The 21,520-nt window shown below is 40.4% G+C and overlaps 1 long non-coding RNA gene across 2 annotated transcripts in view; it reads right to left on the bottom strand.

Moving 5' to 3' along the window:
- The window catches only part of LOC113937337, a 53,490-nt gene that overhangs the window by 15,742 nt on the left and 16,228 nt on the right, over nucleotides 1-21,520 (bottom strand). For both annotated transcript variants that reach the window (XR_003524597.1, XR_003524598.1), the window contains exon 2: nucleotides 6,653-6,730. This is a non-coding gene — a long non-coding RNA (uncharacterized LOC113937337). The remainder of the gene's footprint in view (nucleotides 1-6,652; nucleotides 6,731-21,520) is intronic.

Here is a 21,520-nt window from a genome sequence, read left to right as displayed (position 1 = left end):
ATTTAGAATCATGCAGGCAGTGTAAATTTGGGTTACAAATTGAGTTAGTGCCAGCCTGTGGTTAAGAATTCTCAAGAGAAAATTTTCTCCCTTAACCTAACAGGGACGAGCAAGCTATTCCTTGCTATTCCTATCTGTAAGTCAGAGTACTTTTCTAGTTCATTCATAAGCTAAGTTGCCTTTTAGGTTCCCAGCTTCTTACGTTGGCTTTTGTCTCCTGTTCACTCAACCAACATGTGATCATCAAAATGAAGGCTGGTCCTTAAAGAAATGACTGATTCCAGGATTGGTACACCAAAAAAGTACAAGATAAGACTAGAACATAGATGTACAATAAAGATAAATAAATGATAGATAGATGACAGATAGATAGATGAAAAAAATCTTCCTTGGGGGGTGGGGGACCTGGCTGGCTCAGCTGGTAGAACAAGCGACTCTTGACCTTGGAGTTGTGAGTTCAAGCCCCACATTGGGTGTAGAGCCTACTTTAAAAAAAAAAAAAAAAAAACTTCCTGGGGCACCTGGGTGGCTCAGTCAGTTAAGCATCTGCCTTCGGCTCAGGTCATGATCCCAAGGTCCTGGGATCGAGCCCCACCTCAGGCTCCTGCTCAGCAGGGAGTCTGCTCTCCCTCTGCCCCTCCCCCTCCCCCTGCTCATGCTCTCCCTCTCTCTCAAATAAATACATAAAATATTTTTAAAAATCTTCCTTAAAACATAATGTCCACAAATAAATGCCAACTACAGAAAGAATAATATAATTAGACAATTGGCATTTTGGCAACCACAATAGTAATAATTGTTTCAAGCAAGAATGATAAAGAGATATTGAAACTAATGAACAAAAGTATAATGAGAAACAGGATATTTATATAGTCTCAAAATATATCAGCAGACATACTTAGTAATTACAAAAAGATAAATAGTATCTTTATAATGGAGAAACTTGGCAGATACCACCTTCAGCAAGTTTAATCACAGATGAAAAACTGTTATCATGTGCTTCTGTATAGGATGCACTGAGAAGGGCACAACATCACTTCTGTGATATTCTTGCCAAAAATGTATAAGCCAAGTCCAATCATGAGAAAATATCACACAAATACAAATTGAGAGAAATTCAACAAAATAGCTGAACTATTCTCTTCAGAAAGAAATATCCAAAACCAAAGAAAGACAAAGGAAGACTGTAGAATTATTCTAGATTAAAGGAGACTAATGAGACAAGAAAACAGATGCAGCCTGTGATCCAGGGTTGGATACTGGATCAGAAGTTTTTGTTGCTATTATTATTATAAAGGACATTGGGACAACTGAAAAAAGTTTGAATGAGGTCTACAGATTAATTAATAGTATTTTATTCATGTTAATTTTATGAGTTTGATGACTGTACTATAGTTACATAAGAGAATGTCCCTGTTTTTAGGGGAGGTAGATAGATAGATAGATAGATAGATAGATAGATAGATAGATAGGCACCTGGGTGGCTCAGTCGGTTAAGAGTCTGCCTTCAGTTCAGGTCATGATCCCAGGGTCCTGGGCTCAAGCCCCATGTCGAGCTCCCTGTTTGGCGGGGAGTCTGCTTCTCCCTCTCCTTCTACCCCTCTCCACCCCCGCACTTGTGCTCTCTCTCTTTCATTCTGGTCTCTCTCTCAAATAAATAAATAAAATTTTTAAAAAAGATAGATAGATAGATAGATAGATAGATAGATAGATAGATAGATAGATATACACACCTATATAGATATGTAGATGTCCAGAGAGAGATGGATAATAGATATAAATACAGATCCAAATATAGATGTAGATATAGGCATATAGAAGGGGAGTAGAGAATAAAACAAAAGTGGTAAAGCATTAACCACATGAACACACGGGAATCTGGGTAAAGAACATACTCCAGGATTCTTTGCACCATTGTTTTACTTGGAACATTTTTGTAAACCTAAAATTATTTCAAAATAAAAGTTAAAGAAATGAAAGCTGATTTGGACAGAGTCCAGAACCTAGACTGGAAGTAGGTCTGGTTCTGGTCTCCAGTCTTGCCCATCTCCCGGATTCAGGCTATGCCAGAATGGAGGAAGACTAAGAACAATGTCAGCATCAGTGGTGCTGGAGAATGACGTGGACTGAATGAGTTAAGAGGTGAGGGACAGTGAGGGTTGCAGGCAGATGTGCCACCGATACCTGGCACTTATGAACAGCAACAAAATCACAGATATGCTATGAACTATCAGATTAACAGATTAACAGAAGCTCTTGGAGAAACAATAGTCTGTACAATGGTTTCCAAACTATCCAGTGTCTCGTATTAACTTCAGATTTCAGAAAAGAAAGAGCAAATAAATCAGTTGCAATGTAATGTGAACTCATTTGATTTATTAATACTTGTTGAAACTCTCCCAACACATATTGGTCTAAATCCTCTAGAATTTTACTGTCTAGTACAGTAACCATTAGACCAATGGGACTATTCTAATTTAAATTATAACCATTAGACCAATGAGGCTATTCTAATTTAAATTATTTTTTTTTAATGAAAGAAAATTTAAAATTCAGTTCTTCAGTCACACTAGCCACTTTTCAAGGGCTCAATGGCCACATGTGACTACTGACTACCAGCTACTGTACTGGGCAGCATAGATATAGAACATTTCCATCATTGCAGAAAATTCTGGACATTCTGGAATTCTACAGAAAACATTATACATCACTGTTCCAGAAGCTGAAGAGCTCATCACTAATGAAGATGGCTGTGATTTTTTTTATTTCATTTTCTTTGACTCATGGAAAATACCAGACAAAACATGAGAAAAAAACCTCCAATAAAACTCAAACATTCCACTTTCTGTAGGATTCAATATTAGGAGAGTTCTTTCTGCCAGATGCAAGAAACTCATCTAAAAGAAATGGAAGTATAAAGAACCTTGAGGAGCGCCCAGCTGGCTCAGGCAGAAGAGCGTGCAACTCTTGATCTCAGAGTTGTGAGTTCAAGCCCCAAGCTGGGTGTAGAGATGACTTAAATAAAAATTTTTTTTAATTTAAAAATTAAAAAAAAAAGAGCCTTGAGACTGTTGCAAGCATTGTCAAGAAGATTCTGATACTCCTATGTCCTCCAACTTCTTAGTTGATCCACATTTTCCCCCACCTTCCACACCCACCTCTGCACTGTGGAAAATACTGTTCATGTTTCATTCATTACACTTAATGGTTTGGCAAGAAATGCTTGAGCAAAACAAGCTACCAATAATAAAGCCTGTAATATTATCTAAGGAAGTAAGGAAATTGACTTAAACATCCAAATTAGGGAGCTAAGGAGTTAGAACTCTGACTTAACAGGGCTGGAAGGGAATTGTGAAACACTGAACCTTCAGAGCTTATGGTCCCTGCACGTCAGAGCTGACAATAGCTGATTGCTCAATGCAAGCTGAAGTCAACCACCTACAATCTCCAATCGATATCTTAAATGCCCTCAAATGGAATTAGAAAAAAAAAAAAGAGCAGACTTTGATACCATTCTTGAAACACTTGAAAGCATGCAAAATAATACCATAGATTGTTTTTATATAGTATATATAATAAAAATATGAACATTCCCATAGTAATAATAAACATCAACTTCAAATAGTAGTTACCTCTAAAGAGAGGGAAGAGAAAAAAACATCAGGAAGGGAGACACAGAGAGCTTCAACTGGATTTGTGTACATTTTCTTCTAAAAATCTGATGCTGGGATGGCTTAAGGTTAAAGTCTTATAGAGCTATCATATTGTATTCTTGGAATGTTCCTGTTTGTCTGAAATATTTCATGACAAAAAAAGATTAATAAAATAAATTCTACTTCTCCCACTTAGTATTTGTGTGATCCTGAGTTTCCGTTTTTTTCTAGTTGCAAACAAAACCAATATAATATCCACCAGATGGGCTGTTGTGAGAAGTTCAGAAGACCCTCAAACCAATCAAGACACCTGTGTGGAATCTGGAAGGAGGCCTCCTCGGGAGTGGCCAGGCACTGGGATGTGTGGTGGTCCAGACCAGCCAATCGGGCATGTGGCATGCTGTTGTCATGCTCTGCTCCAAAATGTGAGACCAGAGATGGCCCATTTTCCTTTGGACTGGAACAGATTGGAGGAATGAAGCTGGGTCCCAACCGTTCCAGTTAAAACAGAAAGGAGGTTTGGATTTGTAAGCCTCTCTGCTTACTTTGGCTGGCCACACTTACTGTTTCCACATCTGTCCTGGGGTCAGGGGAAGCCAAATATGTGAATGTAAATGTACACAGTGGTTCTACACATCAGCACTTCAGGGACTCAGGTTCCACACTGCAGCTCTATAAAGGCAGCAACAGGCAGCCACCTGAGCAGACTAGAGGCTGGAGATAGCTCAGAGAACAGAGGCCAGTTTGGAATGGTTCCCAACCTTCCTTCACCACCACCCCCCCCCCGCTGTGGTGCCCTCGGTCACTGAACTCTCAGTCAAGTGGCCTCTCTCCACCCCAACACTTCTGAATGCTATCCTCCCTTTCTTCTGTTCCCCCTGGAGTCCTCATTTCTGGGAAAACCTCTCTCCATTCCTGCTTCATCACTGGCCTCCTCCCCCTGCCCTTCGGAAACCTGGCTCTTCCCTGAGGCCACCTCCCTCACAGCCCTGGCCCCACATGCCAAAGCTGTCCAGAGGCAGTACCGGAATCTTCCTCACTTCTCCTGCCACCTCACACCCCTCCACCTCTTCTCAAGGATTTCATCAACCAACTTTTTAGGCATGGTCCTCACAAATTCTGATGCTTCCCCAGACTCTGACCTTGGCTTTCTTCATACCACATATTCTCTTCATATCCATTCCCATGATTTCAATTTTCCTTATGAGGAAAATGAGTTAGTGACTCCTAACTCTGTACCACCAACACAGATGTCTCCCGAGCATTCCAGATCATCTCATCCTCCCAACCACTCCTGGACATGACTACCTGGATATGGTACAATTTCCTCCATGGCCACATCCTCTTTCTTGCCAATGTCCAAAGCATGCGTATCTTGAACACCAGTGGCTCAGCCACCTAATTCTGACCCCATCTTCTCCTTACTGCCACATCTAATTAGTGACCAAGTTCTGTTGATTTTGCCTCTGAATAAATAATAACCTCTTCCACTGCAGCCCCATTTCCCTTCTAACTTTAGGATCCAGGGTGCAACCATCCCCTAATTTGCTCTCAGTTTCTCTGACTTTGGCCTTCCAAACAGGGGCTCCAGAGTTATGTGTCTAAAACACAACACTGATCATGTCACACCCCTACAATGGACAATGGAGTTCAATACATTTCTGAAAGACAGAAAACAATACATAAGGAGCTGGCAAGGGATGAAACAGGATGGAAGATGCTACAGCCTACAGGACTCCATGGAAGGGCCGCAGCTGAAGAGGGAGACCCTTGCCCTGAATAGCCCCAGAGAGGTTCCTGACTCAGAAATGCCAGGTGTTAGAGAATGGGAGGAGAATAGAAGATGAAAGGCTGAAAAAAAGAGATTAATGGAAAGTTTGTATACAGAAGAGTTGTCCCCCAACTTGTGCAGAACTCCTAGCAGACCAGTATTCTCTAATCACCCCCTCTCTACTCCAGACAGACCAAACAGAGGGGTTTTCCCTTTTAAGAGTAGACAAACTGGGGAAAACTAGGTGGCCAGAGTAGGGCATTTGGAGTCTCCTTGGTAAGATCCAACTTCCTGTCCATTGTCCTTCCTTAAAGCAAAGCCTACCAGTTGAAAATTCCTCCCCCACATGTAGACTTTTTCTATTGCCTCATCCTTGAATATAACTAAAACCTCACTAGACATTTAAGAGAAGCCTACCTACACTGTGAAAGAAAAAGACCAATATAAACATTAAGAAATGGGTAATTCAGAGACAAGAAGATCTCTAATTAGGATCCTCAGTGAGATTTGTGACATCACATAAAATAGTAACAAGATACTATGAATAATGGGAATAATCCAAGAAGAACTTTAAAAATCATCAGAAAGATTGGAAAATAAAGTTAAGAAAATTTCCTAGCAAAGAGGATAAAAGTAAAGGAAAATGTTAAATAAAAGAAAAAAAGACAAAAGACATAGAGGATCAATCCATCTGAACTGTAGAAGTCCCAGGGGAAAAAAGGGAGAGTATAGAAAACAGAGAAGGGGTGGAATTATTTTTAAAATAGTACCCCAATATCCCAGAGTTGACGAATTATTTTTTAAATTTTTTTAAAGATTTCATTTATTTATTTGAGAGAGAGCACGAGCAGGAGGGAGAGGCAGAGAGAAAAGCAGACTGCCCACTGAGCAGGGAGCCTAATATGGGGCTCAATCCCAGGACCCTGAGATCATGACCTGAGCCAAAGGCAGCTGCCTAACCAACTGAGCCAACCAGGCTGAAGAATTATTTTTTAAAATAGTACCTCAAGGGGCGCCTGGGTGGCTCAGTTGGTTAAGCCACTGCCTTCGGCTCAGGTCATGATCCTGGAGTCCCGGGATCAAGTCCCACATCGGGCTCCCTGCTCAGCGGGGGGTCTGCATCTCCCTCTGACCCACTTCCCTCTTGTGCTCTCTGTCTCTCATTCTCTCTCTCTCAAATAAATAAATAAAATCTTTAAAAAAATAATAAAATAAAATAAAATAGTACCTCAATATCCCAGAGTTGAAGGATACCCCAATATCCCAGAATTGAAGAATCTTTAGATTGAAGGGTCAACCAAATGCACTGCAAAAAAGGAAAGGGAGGAAAAGAGACAAAGATACATGTTATGAAATTTCAAGACCCCCAAGGATAAAAAGAATAATCCTAAAAGCTTCTAGAAAGGAAAAATAAAATTGTCTACGGGGGAACAGAACCAGACTGGTATGAGAAATTACATCACAGATATGGGATTCTAGAAAACATTGGAACAAAGCCTTCAAATTTCTGAGAAAAAATTAATCAACATAGAATTATATACTCTGCCAAACTATCACTGAATTATAAAATTAAGATATTTTGAGACCTTCAAGGAAAGAAAACTTTACTACCTTTTTATTAATATACTTGAAGATGTGATCCAGCAAAAAAAAAAAAAAAAAAAAAGAGAGAGAGAGAGAGTAAAACAAGAAAGATCCACAGGATCCTGGAAACAAGAGATGCAAACCAGAAGGTTAAGGATCCAGGATAAAAGCTATTCAGCACAGTGAGAAAGGAATCAGGAGATTGGAGCAAGACAGCAGTGACCCCTCAGAGAATGAAAATCAAGGAGAAAGATGGATTATATAGATATGATACTATTCTTGGTTAGTTAGAAGAACTGAAGCTTGTAACTCAGGAAGACAATGCAAGAAGAAAAGAAAGTCAGTGGAAAAATCCAGGAAAAAACTAAAACTGAGCCAAAAAAAAAAGTAATCAATGCTCTAGTTGAATATGTAATAAAAGTATATAATATTTATAATGTAAACAATTTTTATTATTGATTTTTAACTTTTGGATCAACATATAGGCAAAGCATAAAAATTAATAATGACTATAGTTATGAATGTATTAGCCTTAGAAATGCAGGGGGGGAAATGCAGAGGGAAAATTACAGATGACAAGAGATTTAGGTGGAAGAGATGTAAGTGAAGGAGAGATGTAAATGAAAAAGAAGAGAAGCCAATGGGTGCCTGGGTGGCTCAGTCAGTTCAGTGTCTGGCTCTTACTTTGGGCTTGAGGTCATGATCTCAGGGTCTTGAGATTTAAGCCCCGTCTCAGGCTCCACACTCAGTGGGGAGTCTGCTTAAGATTCTCTCTCTCTCCCTCTTCTTCTGCCCCTTCCTCTGTGCTCCCTGCTCACGTGCTCTTGCGCTCTCACTCTCTCTCAATAGATAAATAATTAAAAAAAAAAAAAAGAGGGGCCCCTGGGTGGCTCAGTTGGTTGGGCAACTGCCTTCAGCTCAGGTCATGATCCTGGAGTCCTGGGATTGAGTCCCACATCGGGCTCCCTGCTCAGCAGGGAGTCTGCTTCTCCCTCTGACCTTCTTCCCTCTCATGTTCTCTATCTCTCATTCTCTCTCTAATAAATAAATAAAATCTTAAAAAATAATAATAATAAAAAGAAAGAGAAAAAAAGAGAAGAGATGCTGTCTATAGTTGATAGAACAAGAAAAAAAAGGTGACAAAAGTCTTTAAAGTTATAAAGATAGTTAATGAAGGAACTAAAAATAGTACTATAACTATATCACTGAGTTCAATCTTCATCTATTATTGCAAGAAGCCATTAAATAATGTCTAAATTTAATATATCAAGAAGTGGTAAGTAGATATTAAGTAGAAGCTCTGATGAAATATGACAGATTGAACACAACATGTTAGTCTCTACTAGCTCCCAAAACCCGACTAGATACGGTAAAAAAAAAAAAAAAAAAAAAAAATTAAGGCATAAACACACAAAGAAAAATAAATTGAAGTGTAAAATAAGTTGAAGTGATAGATACACAACTCTGTGAATATAATAAATCCATTGAATTCTACACTTTAAATGGGGGAGTTGTATGGAATATTAATTGTATCTCAATAAATTTGATTTTAATGCAAGAGAATGGACGATGAGAAAACAGCGACAAAATTTCAGAAATTGGACAGCAGATGGGTGAGTGATAAATAACACACAGATCCTCTCAAAAAAAACAAAAAACTGTATTCCAAGACCACAATGTAGAGAGAGCCTTGAAACGATTTACCCTATGGATGCCTCAAAAGATCTGGGAATCTGCCATACCAGTACTGGAAGTGAGAGTGAGGGAGGAGTCAAAAATAGGAGGCTGACAAACAAAGAATCAGTTAAACCCTTGGAAGTCCTCCTCCACACCACACAACCGAGCGGCTGCCAATGGAGTGTTTATTCTCATACTAATGTAAACACAGAATATTGAACTAACTAAAATATTAGTAATGCTGTATTAGAAAGATGGGGGATGGGAAGTGCACATTTGGAATAGTGGGGGCCAGGGTAAGTGATATGAAAGAAGGTTAAAACCTCATCTTTTTTTTAACAGGAAGTCAATAGTAAATGACTAAAACCCAACAATCAAGAAATAGCATTGCAAGCAAATTAGTTTAGAAATGCGGAGGAAGAGGGGCGCCTGGGTGGCTCAGTCGTCAAGCGTCTGCCTTCGGCTCAGGTCATGGTCCCAGGGTCCTGGGATCGAGCCCCGCATCGGGCTCCCTGATCCGCAGGAAGCCTGCTTCTCCCTCTCCCACTCCCCCTGCTTGTGTTCCCTCTCTCGCTGTGTCTCTCTCTGTCAAATAAATAAATAAAATCTTAAAAAAAAAATGCGGAGGAAGAGATCACACTAATTGAAAGTGGTTGCCTTGTGAAGCGGGAAAGCTGGGGGGGACTGTCAGGAGACTGCCTTTGTTGAAAGTATCTATTGTCCTTCCTTTTCTTAACAGCTTTATTGAGATATAATTAACATGCCGTAAAGTTCTTCAATTGAAAGCGCACGATTCAGTGGATTTCAGGGTGTTTACAGAGTTGTGCAACTGTCACCACATTCTAATTTTAGATCATTTTCATCATCTCAAAAAGAAACTGTACTGCTGTTTTAACAACAAGGCTTGTAGGACTCTTTCACTCGTTAAACCATGATAAAATAAAATAATATAAAAACTAAATTTAAAAAAGAGACAAAGCCACAATTATGAGTGGTTTCCTCTGGGAGGTAGGGCTTGGGGTGGGTAGCCTGAGAGATAGGAGCTTTTCGTTGTTGGTTTTCTGGAATATTGTCTGTTTTTTTATTTTAGTAGTGTACACATACTGTCTTTATTTTATCATTTTCTTCAAAACTTCCAGCAATTCCTTAAGGACCATAGGAAGTGAGAGATCCTGTGTGAGGCAGCGTGTGTTAATACCCTTCAGAAGCCCTGTGAGGTGAGGACTGTCCCTCTGGTATCACAGGTGACTTCAGCAGGAAGCAGCACCAAGTGGTGATTTGGGGACTGTGGCTGGGCAGCACACCTGCATGCTGGGTGGCCGCTGCCTGGGAGATAGGGCTGTCACCACAACAGAGGCGCTTCTCAGAGATCCCTGGGGCCGGGCCTGGGGGAGTCCGTCTTTGGTGAGAAGGAGGCAGAGGACCACGCCTCAGAGCACTTGGATGTGCAGCCTCCACCATCAGACACCCAGGCCAGGGCTTGTGATGTGGGAAGCGAGCATCCATCTCCCAGGAGGAAAGACAAACATGGCATCTGACATCTCAGCCACAGTCTTCTCTCCCCAAAGGGCAGTTTCCACTCCTCTTGTGATTAGGTCCTTTTTAAGTTTTGCATTTTCCTACACTTAAAAAAAAAAAAAGACCAAGGAACGGTGCTGGCCACATAGGCATTGTTCTCGCCTCCGCCTTAAGCTCTGTTTCTCATCTGGCTGCCGAGAGAGGTGGCCATTACTCTGCCAGCAAGCTGTCTCTGGGAAGAAAGGAATGGAAAATGTGAGGATGTTTTCTTCCAAACTCCCAAAGAATCCTCACCTCAGCATAACCAATGAGAATTAGCTACACAACGAACCACATTGGAAAAAAAGAAAAACAGAGTCATAATGCCTCAGTGCCTGATGGCATCTGAATTTATAGCAAGATCTCTTTTCCTGGACCCCAACATGTTGCCGTGTAAGAGAAGGACTTCCCAAATAGGACTGAAGGAGTGACTCTCTTGGGTGAGGACCGCTTTTGCAGGGTCTTGATGGAGAGATAGGACTAGCCACCCGGAAATGACGAGGAATTTGACTTAGATTTGAAGCTGGAGGTGGTAAACTGTTCATAACCTCCAACTTCTGACCAAGCCTGCCCAGTCACGACCACCTCTCACTTGTCCCTAAATGTAAACCCCACTGCCCCTGTTCCCAGCCTATCAGCGGTGGAGCCTTTGGGAACCCAATAGCGCTATAACACATGTGCCCCAGAAAAGTCTATTTCATTGATTTTTTTTAACCAGGACAGCGGGGTGAGATCTCTGTTATAAGATTCAGGCATAGAACAGGTAAGTTTTTACTGGGAAAAAAGAAAAACAGTCAGTAGGAGATCTTACTAGGAAGACAGCCTGGCTAAGGAGATATGTGTACCAACTTTGGGCAATACTCAGTGGAACAAATAGCAAGGAAAATGGATCAGAAGTGATGCAATGCAATAAACATTGATAGGGAAAATAAAAGTAAATGATACAATAATTTATAGCTAATTTTTCCTTTAATTTATTTCATTTCAGTTACTGACAGCCATTTTATCTTAATTACGGTTCTTGAAAATAAGAACACTTATATGCAATGCAAATATGCAACTAAAGGATTACACACCATGAAGAAGTGGGATTTATCCGTGGGATGCAAGGATGGTTCAACACACACAAATCAATTAATATGATACATCATATAAAAAGCATATAATCATCTCAATACATGCAGAAAAAGCATTTGTCAAAATATAATATACTTTCTTTTTTCCTTTTTTTTTAAAAATATTTTATTTATTTGTTTGACAGAGAGAGACACAGCAAGAGAGGGAACACAAGCAGGAGGAGTGGGAGAGGGAGAAGCAGGCTTCCCGCCATGCAGGGAGCCCGATGCAGGGCTGGATCCCAGGACCCTGGGATCATGACCTGAGCTGAAGGCATATGCTTAACACCTGAGCCACCCAGGCGCCCCAACATACTTTCATAATAAAAACTCTCAACAAATTGGCTATAGAAGGAACATATCTCAATATAACAAAGGCCATAAATGACAAGTCTACTACATACATCATACTCAACAGGGAGAGGCTGAAAGCTTTTCCTCTAAGATCAGGAGCAAGACAAGGGTGCCCACTCACACCACTCATATCCAACATAGCACTGAAAGTCCTAGCCAGAGAAATTAGACAGAAACGAGAAATAAAAGTCATCTACCAATACATATAAAAATATTCTATGGGGCGCCTGGGTGGCTCAGTCAGTTAAGTGTCTGCCTTCAGCTCAGGTCATGATCCTAGGGTCCTGGGATTGAACCTCATGTCAGGCTCTACTCAGCAGGGAGACTGCTTCTCCATCTACCTCTCCCCCCTGCTCGTGATCTCTCTCTCACTCTTTTTCTCTCTCTCTCAAATAAATAAGTAAAATCTTTAAAAAAAAAAAAAAGAGAGAAAACTTTCCAAAAAAAAGATATTCTATGTTCATGGATCAGAAGAATTAATATTGTTAAAATGTCTATACTACCCAAAATCATCTATAGATAGATTCAGTGCAATCTCTGTCAAAATTCCAACTGCATTTTTCACAGAAAGGGAAAAAACAATCCTAAAATTCATATGAAACCACACAATACTCTGAATAGCAAAAGCAAACCTTGAGAAAGAATAATAAGGCTGGAGACGTCACAGGGTCTGATTTCAAAACTATATTACAAAGCTATAGGAATCAAAACAGTATGATTCTGGCCTAAAAATAGACACTCAGACCAACGGAATAGAATTGCAACCCCAGAAATAAACCCTAACATATACAATCAACTAATATTTGACAAGGGAACCAAGAATACTCAATGGGGAAAGAATAGTCTCTTCAATAAATTGTGCTGGAAAAACTGAATAATCACATGCAGAAAAGTGAGATTGGACCCTTATCTTATACCACTCACAAAAATTAACTCAAAATGGACTAAAGACTTAAACATAATACCTGAAACCATAAAACTCCTAGAAGAAAACATAGGGAAAAGCTCCTCGACATTGGTCTTAGCAACAATTTTTTGGCTATGACATCAAAAATTCAAGCAACAAAAGCAAAAATAAATAAATGGAACTACATCAAAACACTTCTGCACAGCATGGGATGCCTGGGAGTCTCAGTTGTTAGACGTCTGCCTTCGGCTCAGGTCATGATCCCAGGGTCCTGGGATGGAACCCCACATCGGGCTCCCCGTTCCATGGGAAGCCTGTTCACCCTCTCCCACTCCCTCTGCTTGTGTTCCCTCTCTCGCTGTATCTGTCTCTGTCAAAAAATAAATAAAAATCTTTAAAAAAAAAAAACCACTTCTGTGCAGCAAAAGAAGCAATCAACAAAATGAAAAAGCAACATACAGAATGGAAGAAAAATATATTGCAAATTGCCAATTATATATCAGATAAGGAGTTAATATCCAAAACATATAAGGAACTCATACAACTCACAGCAAACTAAAGTCCAATTAAAAAATGGACAGAGGAACTGAATAGACAATTTTTTCAAAGAACACATCCAAATGACCAAGAGGTACATGAAAAGATGCTCAACATCACTTATCATCAGGGGAATGCAAATCAAAACCACAATGAGATATCACCTCACACCTGTTAGAAGGGCTATTATTGGGTGTGGGGGATGTGGTAGCCAGGTGTTGGGTATTAAGGAGGGCATGTGTTGTGATGAGTACTGGGTGTTATAGGCAACTATGGAATCATTGAACACTACATCAAAACCTAATGATGTACTATATGGTGGCTAACTGAACATAATAAAAAAAAAAAGAAAAACAAGGGTGCCTGGGTGGCTCAGTTGGTTAAGCGACTGCCTTCGGCTCAGGTCATGATCCTGGAGTCCCGGGATCGAGTCCCATGTCGGGCTCCCTGCTCAGCAGGGAGTCTGCCTCTCCCTCTGACCCTCTTCCCTCTCGTGCTCTCTATTTCTCATTCTCTCTCTCTAGAATAAATAAATAAAATCTTTAAAAAAAAAAAAGAAAAACAAGTAAAGACTGAGAAACAATCACAACTAAAGGAGAGTGGAGAGACATGACAATTAAATACAATGTGGTACCCTACGTCAGAGCTTGGAACAGAAAGAGGACAATATTGGAAAAACTGGTCAAATCTAAATAAAGTCATGAGTCTCGTTTTTAAAAAATAAATAAATAGGGTGTTCATCCCCAATTCCATAATGCCATGCTAACAATGAGAAAACATCAGACAAACCTAAAATAAGGGACATCTTACAAATAATATCTGACCAATGCTCTTTTAAACTGTCAAGGTCATGAAAGACGTGACAAGACAGAGGAACTGTCATAGATCGGAAGAGACTAAGCAAGATCATAAATGCAATGTGATATCCTGCATTGGATCCTGGAACAGAAAAAGGACATGTGTGGGTAAATTGGTGAACTCTAAAAGTTAGTAGTACTGTGTCAATGCTAGTTTTAACAAATGCACCTGGGTTACATAAGATGTTAACATTAAAGGAATAGAACATAAACTCTCTGTAGAAGTAGACCAACAGTTTCTAATCTATGTAAATGATTTCATTAGTTTTAATCCATTGCTATTGGAATACAATGTAATTTCCAAGGATGATAAAAGATTGGCAAATCATTAAAAAAAGGTGGGGGGCTATTATCAAAAGACAAGAAGCAACACATGTTGCCAAGGATGTGGAGTAAAGGGAACTCTGTGCACTGTTAGTGGAAATATAAATGGAAAACAATATGGAGGTTCCTCAAAAAATTAAAAATAGGACCACCATATGATCCAGCATTCCTACTCTGGGTATATATCCAAAGGAAATGAAATCAGACTCTCAAAGAAATACCTCCACTCCTTGTTTATTGCAGCATTATTTATAATAGCCAAACTATGGAAACAACCTAAGTGACCATCTACAAATGAATGGATAAAAAAGATGTGGTACATATATATGTGGAATATAATTCAGTAAAGAATAAGAAAGAAGGAAATCCCGCCATTTGCAACAACATGAATGAAACTTGCATCAATGTAGATGGCGCAAAATCTTCACACCCAGACCCTATGTCTTCCTCTTCCCTCCCATTCCAGTGGTAACCACTATCCTAACACTGGTATTTGTCACCCCCATGCATACTATGGGATCTGTAAACATATAATATTGTTTTGCACTTTAATGTATCTAAAACAGTGGCTTTTGGACTTTTGTACCATACTCAGTGTAAGAAATGTGTTTTGCATTTTGATACACATGCACATGTACACATGTGTATATGTATCCATATATACCTGTATGTGTGCATGTGTACATAATCTAAAACAACACGGTCATGGAAATACTTCCGGTTCAGCTACTTCTAGCACATTCTGATATTTTCTTTCTATTCCAATTTTATTTTGTAATGCTGGCAGTGACCTACTAAACGGATTTCACAACTTATGGATGGGTTATAACCAACAATTTGAAAAAATAATTAGGATGTCATTGTAATAGCATCTTAGACCTTATATTTTCATTCTAATATTTTTTGAGAGTTAGAACCATTTTGACATAGGAGATCCAGTTGATTCATTTTTACCTAAGTGAACTCTATGCCCAATATGGGGCTTGAACTCATAACCCCAAGAGCAAAAGTCACGTGTTCTACCAACTGAGTCAGCCAGACACCCCTCAAAACCTTATTCTACTTATGATTAGATTGATTCTCTATTTTCACTATTCCAAAGTGGCCTGCAGTAAACTTCCTTACATATAAACACCTAAGTTTCTCTAGAATACATAAACGGAGGTGAAATTGCTTAAGTCAAAGACTTACATCTCTTTAACTGTAATAGATACTGTAAAATTTTCCTAGAAATTGGTGTATGAATTTACATTGCCACCAGCACTATTAAAGTTTCTATTTCTCCACATCTTAACCACCACCTAGTGTTATCAGACTTTGCATTTTTGTCAATCTGATGATGTGAAATTATTTTATTTCGCATTCACCTCATTACTAACGAAGTAAGATTCTTTTCATGTTATCATCATCCACTCAATTTTCCTTTCTATAAATTTCCAGTTTTTCTTTTTAATTTTATTTATTTATTTGACAGAGAGACACAGTGAGAGAGGGAACACAAGCAGGGGGAGCGGGAGAGGGAGACGCAGACTCCCTGCTGAGCTGGGAGCCCGATGTGGGGCTCAGTCCCAGGACCCTGGGATCATGACCTGAGCCAAAGGCAGACACTTAACGACTGAGCCACCCAGGCGCCCCTATAAATTTCCAGTTTTATTGCCTGTATCCTTATATTCATTTTCAAGACTTTTTGTATATTCTGCACATTCTTTATTAGCTATATTTGTTGCGAATTTCTCTCATTTTCATGCAATCAAATTTATCAATCTTTTCTCTTACTTTTTTCTATTTTGTCTTATTAAGTTTCCAAACCCTGAAGTTATAAAGATGTTTTCTATATTTTCCTACTAATATCTTAAAGTTTCAAAATCTACATTTATATTTTAATCCACCTAGAAGTGTGTGCTTGTCTGTGTGGTGAGGTAGGAACCCCATTTTATCTGTTTTCATAGCTTATTGTCCAAAATCAATTTATTAAATAGTCCATTCTTTCCCTGCTGCTTTGTAATGCTATCAGACATAAACCAAATTCCTAATATACATGAGTCTGTTTCTACACTCTCTATTCTGTTCTATTGTAGATTTCTCTACCCTTATGCCAATATCAGACTTTTAAATTACTATATAGCTCTGTATAATTTTTTTTTAATTTGGTAGGGCAAACCTCTTACTATCATCATGATTTAAGATTTTTTGGATATTTTTGGCCTTCCCTCTTTTGTTTGAATTTTTAGACCTATTTTGTCAAGTTCTATGAAAAACTCTCTTGGGAATTTTCATTGGAATTGAATTAACTTTAATTTAATTTAGACAAAAAACTGACATCTTTTATGCTACCAAGTCTTTCTATCCATGAATATCGTATTTTATCTCCAACTACTTTGGTCTTATTTTATGTCTTTCAATAAATTGTCTTGATTTTTCCATAACAGTTTTGCACACTCTTATTATATTTATTTCTATGGGTTCATAGTTTTTGTTGTTGGTGCTGTTATTGTAAATAGTATTTTTAATTAAATTTTCTAGATTTTGTTACTGATGATTTTGTATATAAATCCTGTTCCCAGCAACCTTTTTAAATTCTCATTATTTCTAATATATTGCCTATAGATTCTCATGGATCTTCCATGTTGGCCATCATATCATCTCAAATAATAACAGGTGTTTTTTTTTCTTTCCCCACTTTTGGCTTTTTTCTACAACCAAAATAATCCCAACCAAGCTCAGGGTACTAACAAGAGAGTGGACTCTACTGTCTCTAGCAATACTGCAGTGGAACATGAGCAGGTGGAGGAGGCAAAGCTAACATCAATTCATTATACTGATGGTGGCTGATTATCAGGCATGTCCAGTACCAAGTTCTCTACTATGTATGCTTGAATTGAACAATTGTACAATTTTTAAAAAACAACACACTAAAAAAAATTAAAATTAAAATAAATAAATAACTTTTTTCCATCTCATGACTCCACTCAGATTCTCCATTCACTCTCTCCCACTCTTTGCTCTTATGGGGCTGCTCACAGGAACCCTGCTGGTCCAGCATTTCCAGTTCTTTCCAGTATCATGTCTTTATAACAGAAAGATTATTTTGGTGTCCTAGGAGACCAAGCTTAGTGTCTACATTCCTATCCTCATGATAATCTTAATGCTAGCTAGCATATTTTACAAGAGTACATAAACCATGCTAAGCTTCAGTGGGTTGAAATATGCCAGGACAAGATGTGTGCCTCCCATTTTCTCTTTCCAGGTTCTGGCTTTTGGACTTTTTTGGTTTTGTTCTTTTGGTGGTGGGGGGTGGAGTTTCAGAGGATGTTGTTGGGTTTTTATTGTTTTGTTGGTTGATTGGTGGCAACTTATTTTCCTCAGTTCAAACCTAATTTTTTTTTTTTTTTTTGAGAGAGAGAGAGCAAGCATGAGCAGGGGGAGGGGATGGGGGGAAGTGGCGGGGGCGGAGCAGAGGCAGAAGGAGAAGGACAAGCAGGCTCCTCGATGAGCATGGAACCCGACGCAGGGCTCAACACGAGGCGCAATCCCAGAACACCAAGATCGTGACAGGAGCCAAAGGCAGATGCTTAACCAACTAAGCCACCCGAGTGCCCCAGTCTACTTATTATCAGCGTTATGCCCATTCTTTCTCATTAGTGTTATTCTTTCCTTGTGGCTTCTGCATTTTCCTTTTATCTCTTTAATTGTTTAAACATCCTTATATCAATGGTCTCTTTCAGATTGTATTTCTATGATCTTAAGTTTGGAGTTGCTGATCCTCCTGCTTGTTGTGTCTCTAAGTTCTTGTTTATAGTGGATCTTTCAACAGGTATTTTATCATTTTTTACTGGAAGTTCATCTTCAGCTTAGCTAAATCAAGCTCTCCTATGACCAGAGTGATTTTCCAACTGCTTCTGCATGTATCCTAGCAGTAACATAATTTTTATGTGCATTTCTTTTAATTCAGGATATCCACAACTCATAGGCAGGATACATTCAGTCTCCAGAACCTCTCAAAGAATAATGTTGGGATTTCATTTTTTTCTCAAAAGGCTTTTATATTTTCTACTCAGGACCCAGGCAGAGGCAAACTTCCCTGGCATCTTCCTGATTCAATGGATGGATTTTTTTTTCCTAGTCCTCCTCTCATGGAGAGGTCAGCCCTGCAGTTGCCCCACCTTTTTTGCTTTCTTGTTCAGGCCTCTCCATGGCACAGGCCCAAGGCCTTAACTCGCATCTCTGCATGGGCCCTACCCCAGCCTAATAAGAGCAGAGACAGACACACCCACACCCCTGGCTCTCTGCAGCACCGCTCACCACTTCCGGCTATGTTTTTCCATTCCCTCTTCATTTCCAGCAACTGAACTAATTTGGTTTTTGTTTTATCCCATATTTCTATGTAGTAGGAAGGATTCTACATTAGCCCACTCCTCCTGGGTCCCCTTTTCCCTCACAGAGGCCCAGAAACCAACCAGGCCTTAAAACCTCTTATAGAGACCAGAAGCAGATGACGCTGGGATCTAGGGTAGATCCTACCTGCAAAGAGTATCTCCAGAATTTGGTAAGAATCTTTTTGGGAAGAAGGGGCTGGGCTTGTCTGATTACTGACTGGACAATTTCTGCTTAACAACCACCTTTCTGTTCTTGTGCCGGAACGAAATCAGAATGCTTCTTCCCTGCCAGTTTCAGAGGATGAGATCATCTTTACAAAGTCCTTGGGGAGCCATTAAGTCAGGAATCTTTTACAAAAGAAACACAAGGCCTGTGAGACTTGCTGAAGTACTGTCCTCTTAAGAAACAAACCAGATAGGTCTCTTTGTTGTTACTGTTGTTGTTGTTGTTATTGTTGTTTTGGGAAAGAGGTCCTCGAGTTTTTGTTTTTATTTTTTAAGGAAAAATAGCAATAAACCAGGGACATTGGCTCTTTGTGGAGGGAACACATACCTTCATGGGTCAGCAGGCTAAAGGGTCAGAGCGAAGTACGCTGACCGTGTTCCAAATGATCACTTTCAAACAGGACTGGTGTGGGAAGTCAAGAGGAAAGTCAGCAAGTATCTCAGGAAAGGAAGGTCAAGAAAAGCAGACCCCAGGTCTTGAAATCCATTACAGAGACAAACCCCTTACCAACATTCCCAGTGATGGCTTTCTGCTACATGGACACGAATGTTTAAAGCCCAGTGGGCACCACACCTATGCACCCAGGCTTGAGAATAATCAGCCCCCGACTAACTGTGTAGAAATCTCCTTCATAGAACTCCTGGTCTTTATCCTTACTGACGTCTTCCTCTCGTGGTATTTCTTTTCTCCTGCTCTTCAAAGCTCAATACTGTCCTTAGAGTCAAAACTGGCTCCAAGGGAAAGTTTGAGTAGTCTGTCAATCCACACCTTAGTAGGAATTTAACCCAATGTATTATCCATCTGGAGATGCTGTCTCTTGAAAATCATCATCTCAGTGAGATAAAAATTCACCTGAAATTATGGTGCAGTGTGAGGGCTCAGATGAGACCCTCCAACTCCAAATCCCAACCTCTTTCCAAACCTCACCACTATTTCCAGAAAGAGTAGATTGGAGCCTCTTCTCTGAGCTGTGAGGCCCAGACAGGCCTGCAATCTTGAGCTTTCTCTGTCTATGGGAACTGGAGCTCTGGCCAGGCATTAGTGGTGAACACTCACAGGTTTAATTTCCACCACCTCCGCCACTGAATACACATCCCCACCAGTCAGATCTGTCTGCTGGAGTCATAAAGAAAATAGGAAGGATGAGAAAACTCACTTATTTTCTCTTAAAGAGTTCTACCTCACGGTGAAGTATCTTTGGGGAGCCATTAGCTACTTCCTTGTTATCCCTTAGGGAGATTTCAGCATCCCAGAGAAATAACCAAAGGAATTTTCCTGAAACAATCACATTCACATCAATCCAAAGCCTGATGCACTCAATTCTTTTGAGGGTGTTAATCTCATTAAGAGCCTCTTACATAAACTTGCTCATACACCAGCCACAATTTCTGCTGAAGGGTGAGGCTGTGGGCCCATATTTGTAACACTTGACCCCACAGGTGGGCCAGAGCTGATGGAAACATGAGTGGAGACCTCGCCCAGGAGAAACCAACCCACTGGCTAGGCTGAGCCAATCAGATTCTCCCTTTCAAAAAAGAGTCCCAGAAGGTAAGAGGGAGGCAGGCCCTGCATCTGGAATTCCAGACCGGGCCAGAGTTGTGCCCTGGTGAGTTGAGTGAATTGCAGACAGATGTCCATAGATCTGAGAGGAGGAGGCTACTTCCTAAGGTCAGCCAGAGCCAGGAAGCAAACTGAGGAGGACTCATGTGCTTCTCCCTGAACACAGATGCCATGTTGGAAGAGAGTGGGGAAGGAGGAGAAATTCTGAAAGACAAGTAATTGCCCCACAAAGGCTAGAGCCCTCACAAGTACAGTGCATCCACTGCAGGCTGCTGTGGCAGAAGCCCTGTCAGAGGGAGGGCATGGGCAAATGCATAAAGGGGGCCCACATGGTGAAGAGATCAGGGACCACAGAACACGGAAAAGGCCCCCTGGCTGCTACCTCTCCTTTCATTTCTCTCCAGAGGTTTCTGGTGTCTCTCCTGACAACAGTATTTACTAACCTTCCTCCCCAGCCCTTCCCCCTTTACTTTCAGCTGGAGGTCTGCCTCCTGTCAGTAAAAAAATCAAAGCACCTGAGGGGAGGGGGTGCCGATGCCCCTTGCCCTCCACAAAGTCCCTGTTTCATCGCCCACCCATCCTTTCCTCCTCATCTGAGGAAATATGCCTCCTCCTTTACAAAGCTGACTCTTCCACATCGTGTATTGATCCTGAGGCCTTGGACGCCCAGGACCCCTCCACCCATCATCCACCTTCCATCTCTCGCTCTCTGACAGCACCCTTCCTGTCTGCCTATAAGTGGGCTCCAGGCTCTCCCGCCCTTCATTCCCCTTCCTCAACTCCAGGATTCCCTCTGGCAACTGCCTGGATTCCCTCAGTCTCTTCAAAACTTCCTGAAGGAGTAGTCTATACTTCCCCAAGTCTCGTTCAACCCTCAACTCACTATGCCCATCATATTTGGGAAATGGCTCTGGAGAAACAAGGAGAGCTCTCAATTGCAAAACACTATGTCCTGGTTCCAGGCTTCCTCTGGCAACCTCTGGTTCTGCGTACCATCCCCGCCATATTGGGGATGGTCCAAA

This window comes from Zalophus californianus, chromosome 8, assembly GCF_009762305.2.
Source record: "Zalophus californianus isolate mZalCal1 chromosome 8, mZalCal1.pri.v2, whole genome shotgun sequence".
Classification (NCBI taxonomy): domain Eukaryota; kingdom Metazoa; phylum Chordata; class Mammalia; order Carnivora; family Otariidae; genus Zalophus; species Zalophus californianus.
Note: the sequence above shows the minus strand (reverse complement) of the source record. Positions and strands in the feature narration are given on the sequence as shown.